At 46.1% G+C, this 14,824-nt stretch overlaps 1 protein-coding gene across 3 annotated transcripts in view; it reads right to left on the bottom strand.

The window, feature by feature from the left end:
- LOC121548702 (serine/threonine-protein kinase PAK 5-like) overlaps window positions 1-14,003 on the bottom strand; it is a 98,847-nt gene extending 84,844 nt beyond the window's left edge. For 2 of the 3 annotated variants that reach the window (XM_045210173.1, XM_041860231.2), the window contains exon 1: window positions 13,823-14,003. The gene's annotated coding sequence lies outside the window, so the exon portion shown is untranslated. The remainder of the gene's footprint in view (window positions 1-13,822) is intronic. The other variant, XM_045210174.1, reaches the window with a different exon arrangement.
- Window positions 14,004-14,824: the final 821 nt, after the last annotated feature.

The raw sequence follows: 14,824 nt of genomic DNA, 5'->3' as shown, positions 1-14,824 counted from the left end.
TCAGAGCACAGAGAGAGAGACAGAGAGAGAGAGAGAGAGAGAGAGAGAGAGAGAGAGAGAGAGAGAGAGAGAGAGAGAGAGAGAGAGAGAGAGAGGAGAGAGAGAGAGAGAGAGAGAGAGAGAGAGGAGAGAGAGAGAGAGAGCAGAGAGAGAGAGAGAGAGAGCAGAGAGAGAGAGAGAGAGAGAGAGAGAGAGAGAGAGAAGAGAGAGAGAGAGAGAGAGAGAGAGAGAGAGAGAGCGAAGAGAGAGAGAGAGAGCAGAGAGAGAGAGAGAGCAGAGAGAGAGAGAGAGAGAGAGAGAGAGAGAGAGAGAGAGAGAGAGAGAGAGAGAGAGAGAGAGAGAGAGAGAGAGAGAGAGAGAGAGAGAGAGAGAGAGAGAGAGAGAGAGAGGAAAGAGAGAGTAGAGAGAGGAACGAGCACAGTGTGTTATAGAGGAGGAGTTCCTTGGTCTCAATGATGTGTCATGAAAGACAGTGTCATTGGTATGCTAACAAATGCAAGTCATCCTATCTTCATGCTTGAGTCCATTTATGACATACATGAAGTGATAACCTTCAGCTAACCTAAAGCTATGATACAGCTAGCCTCTACGCGATCGGTGTCCCTGTACCGGGACTGTTGCTGCTCAATATGCGATATGTGACTAGAATGGTAAACAAAGCAAACTTTCCGGGACATAGACATGTCTTATATTGGCAGAACGCTTAAATTCTTGTTAGTCTAACTGCAGTGTCCAATTTACAGTAGCTATTACAGCAAAATAATACCATGCTATTGTTTGAGGATAGTGCAAAACAACAAAACACTTTTGTCAAGGCAACTGGTTTGATACATTTACCTCTGAAAGTAAATAATGTACTTACATTCAGTAATCTTGCTCTGATTTGTCATCCTGAGGGTCCCAGAGATAAAATGTAGCATAGTTTTGTTTGATAAAATCCATTTTTAAATTAAAATGTAGAAACTGGGTTCTTGTTACAGGAGGGGGTCGCAGTTCCGGAGCGACCCACTAGGTGTCATCCTCCGACAACCTTAGGCACCTCCTCACTCACAGTCTGGACTAATCATTATCCTATTGGTGTCACCTGTGTCTACCTGTTCACCTGTGTATTTATGCCCTCACTTCCCTGTGTTCCCTTGCTGTTTTCTCTGCTAGTTCTCGATGCCAAACAGTACTAATCAGTGTCTGATCGCGAGACGTATGTGCAGGTACTTGAGAAGTGTTCTCCCTGTTTCATTGTTGTTTTCAGTCATAGTTAGTATTTCGTATGTTTGCTGTCAGCCTGTTTTTGGAGACCAATTTGCTCCTCCTTTATTTTTTCGTGACAAGTCCATTATTTTGTATCCGGGTTTTGGGACCACCAGTAATGATCCTTGTTTCACAATCTCTGCCTACTGCCTACTGTCTATCCTGCACCACACCTGGGTCACACCTCACACCAACCCTTACAGGTTCTACAGTTTGACCCCCTCTGGCTCCATTCCTGGGAGTGTGTAAACTTACATTTTTTATTACCATAGCATTTTTGTATGTTCTCTATAGTTATGTACTTGAAAATGTATAAATTGACCAATTCTGAAAATGTGGGAAAACTCCTGGCAGACTTTATACAAAATATTGTGTAGTTATGTAAATCTTCACTGGATCAGCCTGAAACTTTGCACACACAATGCTTCCATCTTGTGGACAAAATCTAAATTACACCTAGATTCCTACATCACTGTCTGGCCTTTCTCTTGCATTTCAAAGATGATGCAACAAAAAAGCACTTAAACACTGATGTCCCCATCAATCACCAGTGACTAAACCTAAGTAGGACCCCATAAACCAGCAGTCTACAAATCTTAGGAAATGATCTGAGACCAGAGAGACCAGATAGAGAGACCCAAATCCTTCTCATAACCAGGAGATCCCAACACCAGACCCCAAAACTAGAACCAAGACATCAGCCAACACCAGACCCCAAACTTAGAACCAAGATATACATACACCAGCCAACAACAACCCCAAACCCAACCAATAGATCAGCCAACAACAGACCCCAAACCTAGAACCAAGACATCAGCCAACAACAGTACTGGGCTAGACCTACACTCTTAGAAAAAAAAGGTTCCAAAAGGGTTCTTCAGCTGTCCCCATAGGATAACTATTTTTGGTTCCAGGTAAAACCCCTTTGGGTTCCATGTAGAACCCTCTGTGGAAAGGGTTATTAATGGAACACAAAAGGGTTCTACCTGGAACCAAATTGGTTCTTCAAAGGGTTCTCCTATGGGGACAGCCGAAGAACCCTGTTGGGTTCTAGATAGCACCTTTTTTTCTCAGAGTGTACAGTATATTCTCAATCCACAGCAAGCTCTCTTTAAGGTTGACATGAGAGAAATCTCTAGGATTGTCATGCTGTCTCCTGATGTCAGGGTCAGTTTGGAAAAGCCTGTCTAATCTCTGTGTATTGTTGTCAACAAAACAGACAATCTCTGTTTACAATTGCACGTCAGCTGATATTTGAACAACATCCCTACATTGCTGGTGATTGCATGCCCTGTGGTGGATGATGGTGATTGCATAATGATTCTAGAATATAATATATTCTACTCTATTCAGACTCAGAATTAAGGACCTGTTGAAAATACCATATAAAATTTTAATGATAGCGTGCATGACTCAATGTATGTTTCATTGTATAACTTACCGCATCCAGCCAGAAAGCCATCCATTTCATTCAGTATAATTAGCTTAACATACTGAAGGCTATCTGTCTTGTGTCACGCTGACCAGATGGATTTTCCTAATGAATGACTCAAATATAAGTGGAATTCCAGGATCTTGCATATGTTGGACAATAGCCTACAAAGTGTGACACATAGCCAACTAGCCAAAAATGTTGAGATGCTGCCAATGTTTGGGATGTTGACACGTAGCCTATAGTTTTGAGACACTGACAATGTCTGGGATGCTGTGGCTTTCCATGAAGCCTAGTGTTTCTGTAACATTAGCACCAACCAGATGTTTGCTAAGAGGATGAGTACAGTGTGACAGGGGCTGTGGGGTTATCAGTGGGGTCAAGGTAAGGGATATGGTTGGCTTTAAATACTACTGTCACAGTCCCATGAAACCACTGGTTTTAGAAATATTTTCCTACAATGTTCTCTCTCATGGTATAGAGAGAGGAGGGGAGGATGGAGGATGAGGAGGATGATGAAGAGGAGAAGGGGTTGACTGAATGTTCTAGGGCACTGATGTCAACTTCTATCTCTCCAGAGCCTTGCATGCTATTTTTCAGTCCCACTCATTTCCCCTCCTTAATTGGCCTATATTGGGCTATTTCTTCTATTTCTCCAATATACACTGCTCAAAAAAATAAAGGGAACACTTAAACAACACAATGTAACTCCAAGTCAATCACACTTCTGTGAAATCAAACTGTCCACTTAGGAAGCAACACTGATTGACAATAAATTTCAGGACAACAGGTGGAAATTATAGGCAATTAGCAAGACACCCCCAATAAAGGACTGGTTTTGCAGGTGGTGACCACAGACCACTTCTCAGTTCCTATGCTTCCTGGCTGATGTTTTGGTCACTTTTAAATGCTGGCGGTGCTTTCACTCTAGTGGTAGCATGAGACGGAGTCTACAACCCACACAAGTGGCTCAGGTAGTGCAGCTCATCCATGATGGCACATCAATGCGAGCTGTGGCAAGAAGGTTTGCTGTGTCTGTCAGCGTAGTGTCCAGAGCATGGAGGCGCTACCAGGAGACAGGCCAGTACATCAGGAGACGTGGAGGAGGCCGTAGGAGGGCAACAACTCAGCAGCAGGACCCCTACCTCCACCTTTGTGCAAGGAGGAGCAGGAGGAGCACTGCCAGAGCCCTGCAAAATGACCTCCAGCAGGCCACAAATGTGCATGTGTCTGCTCAAACGGTCAGAAACAGACTCCATGAGGGTGGTATGAGGGCCCGACGTCCACATGTGCTTACAGCCCAACACCGTGCAGGACGTTTGGCATTTGCCAGAGAACACCAAGATTGGCAAATTCGCCACTGGCGCCCTGTGCTCTTCACAGATGAAAGCAGGTTCACACTGAGCACATGTGACAGACGTGACAGAGTCTGGAGACGCCATGGAGAATGTTCTGCTGCCTGCAACATCCTCCAGCATGACCGGTTTGGCGGTGGGTCAGTCATGGTGTGGGGTGGCATTTCTTTGGGGGGCCGCACAGCCCTCCATGTGCTCGCCAGAGGTAGCCTGACTGCCATTAGGTACCGAGATGAGATCCTCAGACCCCTTGTGAGACCATATGCTGGTGCGGTTGGCCCTGGGTTCCTCCTAATGCAAGACAATGCTAGACCTCATGTGGCTGGAGTATGTCAGCAGATCCTGCAAGAGGAAGGCATTGATGCTATGGACTGGCCCGCCCGTTCCCCATTGATGCTATGGATTGGCCCACCTGAATCCAATTGAGCACATCTGGGACATCATGTCTCGCTCCATCCACCAACGCCACGTTGCACCACATACTGTCCAGGAGTTGGTGGATGCTTTAGTCCAGGTCTGGGAGGAGATCCCTCAGGAGACCATCCGCCACCTCATCAGGAGCATGCCCAGGCGTTGTAGGGAGGTCATACAGGCACGTGGAGGCCACACACACTACTGAGCCTCATTTTGACTTGTTTTAAGGACATTACATCAAAAGTTGGATCAGCCTGTAGTGTGGTTTTCCACTTTAATTTTGAGGGTGACTCCAAATCCAGACCTCCATGGGTTGATACATTTGATTTCCATTGATAATTTTTGTGTGATTTTGTTGTCAGCACATTCAACTATGTAAAGAAAAAAGTATTTAATAAGATTATTTCATTCATTCAGATCTAGGATGTGTTATTTTAGTGTTCCCTTTATTTTTTTGAGCAGTGTACTTTATTTTGCCATTCTTTTTAATGTATTTTTTGGAACTAGTCCATACAATGTGAGATGGAATATAGAATGTTTGTTCAAACTTAATAGCTTTGAATTAAACTGACTCAATGACTGCATTGTTAATCTTATTAGGGCCAAAGGTTGTAATATGATCTATTTTAATAGGAACACATAACGTGCTGTAACTACCCACTGGGCACAGACATCAGTTCAACATTTAGTTTTGATTTACATTTGAGTTGTCAACTTACGTGAATAAAAATACAAAATAAAAGTATTTGGATTTAGGTGAAATGTTAGTGAAAAAAAAACTAAATGCCCTTACATTGATTACTTTTTGCAAATCCAATCAGTTTTCCACGTTGATTCAACGTCACCCATAGATTTCTTTGGTTGACATGACCACCAGTGGGAATGGCTGCGATAGCTCTGTATAGTGTGACAGGGAATCTCAGCCCTGCTCTTTCACGTGTTCAACTTAAATACATCAACGTACAGTATATGCAGTTTCTAAATGGTACTTCTGAGTCTATGTTACAGGCAATATTATGTAAAATACCTGTCTGTCTTTAGAGCTTACACTGCTATGCTCAGACAGGATACATGGTGTTAAACACGTAGGCCTAGACAAGAGACAGAGTGCAAAACGGTATATAGCCTGCATTTGCAATGCACTACCTGGTTGCATCTGGCAAAACATTATCTGAACTTCTATTCCATCAGTAGGGCCTGCAACACGCAGTGCATATCCAGTGTTTCCCCTAGGATTTTTTTTTAGCAGTGGTGTTAAAGTTGGGGGGGGTTGCAATAGTGCGGTTTTAAGAGGCCCTCCTCTTTGACGTAGAGACAAAATGTTGCTGTTGTAAAGGCTCCTGAGTGGCGCAGTGGTCTAAGGCACTGCATCGCAGTGCTAACTGTGCCACTAGAGATCCTGGTTTGAATCCAGGCTCTGTCGCAGCCGGCCGTGACCGGGAGACTCATGGGCGACGCACAATTGGCCCAGCGTTGTCCAGGGTAGGGGAGGGAATGGCCGGCAGGGATGTAGCTCAGTTGATAGAGCATGGCGTTTGCAACGCCAGGGTTGTGGGTTCGATTCCCACGGGGGGCCAGTATAAAAAAAATATGTATTCACTAACTGTAAGTCGCTCTGGATAAGAGCGTCTGCTAAATGACTAAAATGTAATGTAAAGCTAATTTCCAACACACACTTTGGGCAGAGAGAATGACTGTTTTAAAGCTAGTTTCCTACAATTCTAGACATTGTGCCATGGGGCTGAGATAAATTTAAGTTTTAAAGCAATTCTACATATTTTGCCATGGCTTATGCCTTGTTCTTATGCTATCTGAGTGACTCAAACATTATAACAAAATCAATGGGGGCCCCATGCCATGCCATTTTTTGAATTTCAGAATCTCCCTTACTGTCTAGTTTTAATTTTAGGGATTGTTAGTTCTCAAAGATGATCTTATTAAAATATATATAGTTTCATTATCTTTTCTACATGCTTTCTATCTTTCTTTCTTTTTTGCGGCCATGATGCGCCGCTGCTAAATGCATATAGGGGAAACACTGATATCAAACAACATCACACTGTATTAAACTAGGCTAGTTGATAATTCCCTTTGTGATTATGTATTCATTAAACATCAATGGAGCGAGAGAGAGAGAGAGAGAGAGAGAGAGAGAGAGAGAGAGAGAGAGAGAGAGAGAGAGAGAGAGAGAGAGAGAGAGAGAGAGAGAGAGAGAGAGAGAGAGAGAGAGAGAGAGAGAGAGAGAGAGAGAGAGAGAGAGGAGAAGTATGTGTTCTGTGGAATATCAATATCTCCATAATGGAATGCTAAATATTACTGCTATTCATCCAGGATGGTGTTTTGCAGCAGCAGTTATAGCTTGTTAAGAAGTCTTTGGTACTATTTGCATGCCTGAGGTATATGAGGTAAGGTGAGGAAAGATACTCCCAGAGGTGAACAATAGAAACCTCTAATTATGCTGTAGGAATGCACAGCAATGTCATACAATAGCCATGTGCAGACCTCCTGGCATTTAGATGTGTATAAGGCCCTATGTGATCCTAATGTAATGCTACATGAGGAATACGCTTAAAGTTCACTTAAAGTATAATCTTAAATGGGAAATACATAGAATAACCTTTCATGAACAAAATGCAGTACAGATGTGTCTTGACTTTGTAGTGGAGGTGGTTCGGGGAGCTATTGTACGCTTGTGTGATGATTAACCTTGCCTGAGACTTAAAGACTTGTGTTAGCTCCCAGGGCAATGTCTAGGGCCTAGGCTTTAGCTCAATGGGCTAACATGGTCTTGAATTGTGCATAGTAAAACAACCTGTATTACACTCCATTACTGTATCCCTGAAAAATATAATTACTTCAGTTTCATCTCTGTTTTACCATTAGATAAGGCTGAACTTTAGAGTCCCATTCAGACTCATGGGACACAGACCAGGACCCATGTTTACAAAGCTTCTCAGAGTAGGAGTGTTGATCTACGATCAGCTCCCCCTCTATTCATTATGATCTAAAAGGGCAAAACGGATCCTAGATCAACACCCCTACTCTGAGATGCTTTGTGATTACAGGCCTGGATCTTTTAAATCTCTGAATGGCTTCTCAGCAGGTGTCCTTACATAATAGGTGTTCTGCCTGATGAAAACACCAGCCAGTGGTCAGTTTAGTGCTTCACTGGACTTGCTATATAACTACTATGAAATACTGCAGAGGTGAGACAACAACCAGGCCAATTGGCTTTTTAAACCTGCCCATTCTAAACAGCTATCGCTTTAATAGCGATTACACTGGAATTACGCTCACACTTACTCACCAACACCTTATCAGACAGGTTAGTGATTGAGTAGGGTTCACACACACAGGCCTACACTACACACACACACAAAAACATGCACAGGCAAACACACTTTCCCTCTCACAAACACACACACAATCACACACACCCTCACTTTCAGAGACATTAATTCCCTAGGACAGGGAGTGAGTGGCAGGGCAGTGTCACATTCGTTCATAGACGGGTCAGACCAAGGCACAGCGTGATATGCATACATGTTTATTTGAACCGAATAAACAACGACAAAACAACAAACTAACTACACGTGAAGTCCAAGGTACACAAACAACATACCTCACACGGAACCAGATCCCACAACCCACTAGTGCCAATAGGCTGCCTAAGTATGGTTCCCAATCAGAGACAACGAGCGACAGCTGCCTCTGATTGGGAACCACACCGGCCAACATAGATCTAGACCTACTAGATCGAAAACATCGAACTACACAACATAGAAAATCACACCCTGACTCAACAAATAAGAGTCCCCAGAGTCAGGGCGTGACAGTACCCCCCCCACCAAAGGTGCGGACTCCGACCGCACAACCTTTACTTAACAGGGTAGGGGCCGGGTGGGCATTCCGCCGGCTCAGGGCGTGACGACCTCTCACTCTTCGCCTCCCTGTTGCGCCCCTGGTCTGGTCTGGACCTCGGCGCGTTGCTTCCCCTCTCCTTCCTCCCACTATACTCCAAGCCCTGTCTGGACCCTGGTGTGGGAGACCCCGAACCTGGAGAGGGGCTGACGTCTGGGTCTGGACTGGAGCAACTGACCGGAGCTGGACCAGGTACCGGTGGAGCGGACTACTCAGGCTCCGGACTGGAGCCGCTGACCGGAGCTGGACTAGGCACCGGTGGAGCGGACTGCTCTGGCTCCGGAGTGGAGCCGCTGACCGGATCTGGACTAGACCCCGGTGGAGCGGACTGCTCTGGCTCCGGAGTGGAGCAGCTGACCGGAGCTGGATCAGGCACCGGTGGAGCGGACTGCTCTGGCTCCGGAGTGGAGCCGCTGACCGGAGCTGGACTGGACCCCGGTGAAGCGGATTGCTCTGGCTCCGTAGTGGAGCAGCTGACCGGTGCTGAACTGGGCACCGGTGGAGCGGACTGCTCTGGCTCCGGAGTGGAGTAGCTGACCGGTGCCGGACCAGGCACCGGTGGAACAGGCACGGGCTGTGCCGGACTGGACACACGCACCACTGGCTTGGTGCGAGGAGCAGGAACAGGCCGGACCGGGCTGGCGACGCGCACCACTGGCTTGGTGCGGGGAGCAGGAACGGGCCGTACCGGACTGGCGACGCGCACCACTGGCCTGGTGCGGGGAGCAGGAACAGGCCGGGCCGGGCTGGCGACGCGCACCACTGGCTTGGTGCGGGGAGCAGGAACAGGCCGGACCGGGCTGGCGACGCGCACCACTGGCTTGGTGCGAGGGACAGGAACAGGCCGGACCGGGCTGGCGACGCGCACCACTGGCTTGGTGCAAGGGGCAGGAACAGGCCAGGCCGGGCTGGCGACGCGCACCACTGGCTTGGTGCGAGGGGCAGGAACAGGCCGGGCCGGGCTGGCGACGCGCACCACTGGCTTGGTGCGAGGGGCAGGAACAGGCCGGGCCGGGCTGGCGACGCGCACCACTGGCTTGGTGCGAGGGACAGGAACAGGCCGGGCCGGGCTGGCGACGCGCACCACTGGCTTGGTGCGAGGAGCAGGAATGGGTCGGGCCGTACTGGGAACACGCACCAACAGGAACGGGCCGGACCGGACTGGCGACACGCACCACTTGCTTGGTGCGAGGAGCGGGTCTGGGTTCCTTTATTAACCCCCGCTCCTTCTGCTGCCTAACCAGCTCCTCTCGCCGTGCCTCTACACTTTCCTTCTCCCTTTTAGCCTCCTGTAGCGCCTCCCTCTGACCGAATAACTCCTGCTCCCTCTGAACCAATAGCCCCCGTAACATGGTGGCCTCCTCTCCTAACCTGCAGACCCGCCCTTTAACGGCCTCCTGCTGCCTCGTCGTCCACACCGTGTGCCCCCCCCCAAAAAAATATTGGGGTTGCCTCTTGGGTCTCCGTCGTCGGCACTGTTGGCGCCGTTTCTCCTCTCTATACTGGGCCTCCACTGTCTCCTCCCAAGGACGGCGATCCATCCCAGCCTGAATCTCCTCCCAAGTCCAGGATCCCTTACCGTCCAGGATCTCCTCCCAGGTCCAGGCTAGGGACCTAGTGAATGACCTGCAGAGAGCTGGGACCAAAGTAACAAAGCCTACCATCAGTAACACACTACGCCGCCAGGGACTCAAATCCTGCAGTGCCAGACGTGTCCCCCTGCTTAAGCCAGTACATGTCCAGGCCCGTCTGAAGTTTGCTAGAGTGCATTTGGATGATCCAGAAGAGGATTGGGAGAATGTCATATGGTCAGATGAAACCAAAATAGAACTTTTGGTAAAAACTCAACTCGTCGTGTTTGGAGGACAAAGAATGCTGAGTTGTATCCAAAGAACACCATACCTACTGTGAAGCATGGGGGTGGAAACATCATGCTTTGTGGCTGTTTTTCTGCAAAGGGACCAGGACGACTGATCCGTGTAAAGGAAAGAATGAATGGGGCCATGTATCGTGAGACTTTGAGTGAAAACCTCCTTCCATCAGCAAGGGCATTGAAGATGAAACGTGGCTGGGTCTTTCAGCATGACAATGATCCCAAACACACCGCCCGGGCAACGAAGGAGTGGCTTGGTAAGAAGGATTTCAAGGTCCTGGAGTGGCCTAGCCAGTCTCCAGATCTCAACCCCATAGAAAATCTTTGGAGGGAGTTGAAAGTCCGTGTTGCCCAGCGACAGCCCAAAAACATCACTGCTCTAGAGGAGATCTGCATGGAGGAATGGGCCAAAATACCAGCAACAGTGTGTGAAAACCTTGTGAAGACTTACAGAAAACGTTTGACCTGTGTCATTGCCAACAAAGGGTATATAACAAAGTATTGAGAAACTTTTGTTATTGACCAAATACTTATTTTCCACCATAATTTGCAAATAAATTCATTAAAAATCCTACAATGTGATTTTCTGGAAAATATGTTCTCATTTTATCTGTCATAGTTGACGTGTACCTATGATGAAAATTACAGGCCTCTCTCATCTTTTTAAGTGGGAGAACTTGCACAATTGGTGGCTGACTAAATACCTTTTTCCCCCACTGTATGTATACATTGCCAAAGCAAGTGAAATGGATAAACAAGTGAAATAAACAATAAAAAGTGAACAGTAAATATTACACTCACACAGGTTCCAAAAGAATAAAGACATTTCAAATGTCATATTATGTCTATATACAGTGTTGTAACGATGTGCAAATAGTTAAACTAAAAAAGGGAAAATAAATCAACATAAATATGGGTTGTATTTACAATGGTGTTTGTTCTTCACTGGTTGCCCTTTTCTTGTGGCAACAGCTCACAAATCTTGCTGCTGTGATTGCACAATGTGGTATTTCACCCAATAGATAATTATTTGTGGGTCTGTGTAATCTGAGGGAAATATGTGTCTCTAATATGGTCATACATTTGGCAGGAGGTTAGGAAGTACAACTCAGTTTCCACCTCATTTTGTGGGCAGTGTGCACATAGCCTGTCTTCTCTTGAGAGCCAGGTCTGCCTACAGCGGCCTTTCTCAATAGCAAGGCTATGCTCACTGAGTCTGTACATTGTCAAAGCTTTCCTTAATTTTGGGTCAGTCACAGTGGTCAGGTATTCTGCCACTGTGTACTCTCTGTTTATGGCCAAATAGCATTCTAGTTTGCTCTGTTTTTTTCCAATGTGTCAAGTAATTATCTTTTTGTTTTCTCATGATTTGGTTGGGTCTAATTGTGTTGCTGTTCTGGGGCTCTGTGGGGTCTATTTGTGAACAGAGCCCTAGGACCAGCTTGCTTAGGGGACTCTTCTCCAGTTTCATCTCTCTATAGGTGATGGCTTTGTTATGGAAGGTTTGGGAATCGCTTCCTTTTAGGTGGTTGTAGAATTTAACGGCTCTTTTCTGGATTTTGATCATTAGTGGGTATCGGCTTAATTCTGCTCTGCATGCATTATTTGGTGTTTTACGTTGTACACTGAGGATATTTTTGCAGAATTCTGCATGCAGAGTCTCAATTTGGTGTTTGTCCCATTTTGTGAATTCTTGGTTGGTGAGCGGACCCCAGACCTCACAACCATAAAGGGCAATGGGTTCACACTCTCTCCTCCTTAGACACCTCTCTCTCTCCTCTTTAGACACCCCTCTCTCTCTCTCTGCTCCTCTTTTCATGCTTTTGTCATCCTCTCTACTCTGTGTTACTCCTGTCTTTGGTATTCACTCTTTCCTCTCTCTCTCTCTCTCTCTCTCTCTCTCTCTCTTTTTTTCTCTCTCTCTCACTCTCTCTCTCTCTCTTTCTCTCTCGCTCTCTCTCACTCTTTCTCTCTCTCTCTCACTCTCTTTCTCTCTCTCTCTCTCTCTCTCTCTCTGACTCTACCCTCTCCAGACACCTCTCTCAGAGACAGGCCTCTCATTAATTATCCAAGCCCATATACTACTACTGCAAGACAAACATAAACAGGCCTATACTACAGAATGAATTAATTGTATTTCTATGCCTAGACCTACTCTATTCTAGAGACTAATATTAGTGGAATTAATGTTCTGATAACTTCAAAGGTTATTATTAGGCCTACTGCACGCAGAGCCTCCTCAAGCTTTGATCATTATGTAAAGCTGTTGTGCTCGCTGCTGAATACATTACCGACCGGATAACCGGCAACTGTGTGTGTTACCGTGAGGCGCGAGCGGCCTAGCCTGGGGCCTCATCCTCAGTTGGCATAGGGATCCTTGTCTGAGGGTTGGGGACAGTCGGGGACAGGGACGGGGAGAGAGACAGGGACAGGGACAGGGACAGGGATGGGTACAGGGAGATAGAATGGTGCCACTGTGGTAGGAGTGTTATTGAATCAAGGCTTTCTGCTGAGGATGAGGCACATGACCTCCGTTTAAAACAGTCACAACAGAATAGCTGCAGTAACTCATAGATATCCTTACACTAAACATGTAGCGGCGAAATATATAAAAAGGGCTATAGCCATGTAATTACATTATTATTATTATTATCATTATTATTATTTTATTTTTTTGACCTACCAGTCATTGATTTGCAACAGCACTAAATGTGCCAATGATACTCAGGAGGAATAGGCTACATTCTGTTCCTATGTAAATTGCCCTTATATCCAGTCCCTTATAGCAGGATTTGGCTAAGTGTTAGAACCCAGCAGCATACCACTTTTAATTTTCCTCTACACACCTTAGAATCCTGGAGATACATTGAACTTGAAAACTCATAATTTGTTCAACCAAACCGCCTACTGTAGCCTACTGTACTAGCCTACTGAACTAGCGCACTGTACTAGCCTACTGAACTAGCGTACTGTACTAGCCTACTGAACTAGCGTACTGTACTAGCCTACTGAACTAGCGTACTGTACTAGCCTACTGAACTAGCGCACTGTACTAGCCTACTGAACTAGCGTACTGTACTAGCCTACTGAACTAGCGTACTGTACTAGCCTACTGAACTAGCGTACTGTACTAGCCACTGAACTCTCATCTATTGGTGAACATCCTTATTGCCACCAAGGATAATGTCAAACCCTGCTGATGAATATTACCCCCTGACTACAAACCAACATCCGTTTTCTTAAGACTCCATTGATTGAGTGCTTCACCACATATACAGCCACTGACTATCGTCTATTTACAAAATGCAGACAGCATTTCGGTTTCAACACCAAGGACAGCCTACCCTGCAGCCTGTAGTCTTGATAACATACGCTCATTCCCAACTACATATCCATTTGTTTAGGCTATTCCCGACTGTCTTGTAGAGAAGAACAAACCGCTGTCAGTGCCAGTGGTGTTTGACTGTAGGACTATAAGCCTAGGCTACTGAATGGGAGAGAGATTTTCTGAAAGAGGCGACCATATTTCACAAAATGGCACACCGCAGAGCGTTTATCGATTACTAGAATTGCACCTACCTGCTGTCTTGAGGCTGACGCCCTCACATGTCCCTCCGCTGTATTTGGTCTAGGTATTATGATTATTATGGTGGTTACCGTTATGTGGCTGCCAGGGCCATGTTAATGTCGCTCCGTGGTGCTACTGAGCTGCGCGGTACAGTCCTGTGTGGAGAGACGGCTGTGTGTGTGTATGTGTGTGTGTAGGCTTCCATCCGGGATGTGGTGGAGAGGAGAGGAGTGGGGTTTACAGAGACCTTCAGAAATTAGAGCACCTGTGTTTTAAAAGCGGCGCGCGGTTGAACTTGGAAGAGGATTCGAACGCAAAATATTAGGGGGGTAATGCAATTTAAACAAAATAATGTAGGCTATTATTTTATTTTCTGTCAGATGTGGCCACAATATTCAACGCAACGCCTCCTTTAGATTTGAGATGATTGAATGACAGACAGTGAAGGACTGTGAGGTGAAACGTGCAGCAAAGTGACAAAGATTATTATAGGCCTATGGGCTAGTGAACTGGACGTTTTTGTTTTGTTTTATGTTAATGTATTGAGCGCTATAATCGGTTAAATGATTATGCAACGTTGCAGCTGTTCATGACATATTCAGCATTTGCATGTCATTCCAAAGACTTCTAGGACAAATAGGCTAATATTGGAATGGGTGTTTTGTTGCGTCAGAAGAAGTGATTGATAGCGAATGGGAGAGGGAAAATCCAAATGTGAAATAAAAGAAAGAAAAGGGGAAAGTGGTCGATCTATGACGTATGGGTTTGAATGTGAACCAGTGACGACACTAACGTGGCGCGGCTGGCAAGCTGCAGGTGGCGCATCAGTGGGGCGACGCCAGCGTCCAACAGTACTGAAGGCTTATCGAGTTGTTATATTTCTGAGGACGAGCATAAAACAATGCAACACATTGATCTGATATGACCGTTACATAACAGGATTGGATGAAATAATTATAGGATCAGGGGACTTTGAAGGCCGGCATCAGTGGTCACAGTATTTGATCTGTTGA

Source organism: Coregonus clupeaformis, chromosome 33 (genome assembly GCF_020615455.1).
Source record: "Coregonus clupeaformis isolate EN_2021a chromosome 33, ASM2061545v1, whole genome shotgun sequence".
Classification (NCBI taxonomy): domain Eukaryota; kingdom Metazoa; phylum Chordata; class Actinopteri; order Salmoniformes; family Salmonidae; genus Coregonus; species Coregonus clupeaformis.
The sequence above is the reverse complement of the archived record's forward strand: the minus strand, read 5'-3'. Positions and strand labels throughout refer to the sequence as shown.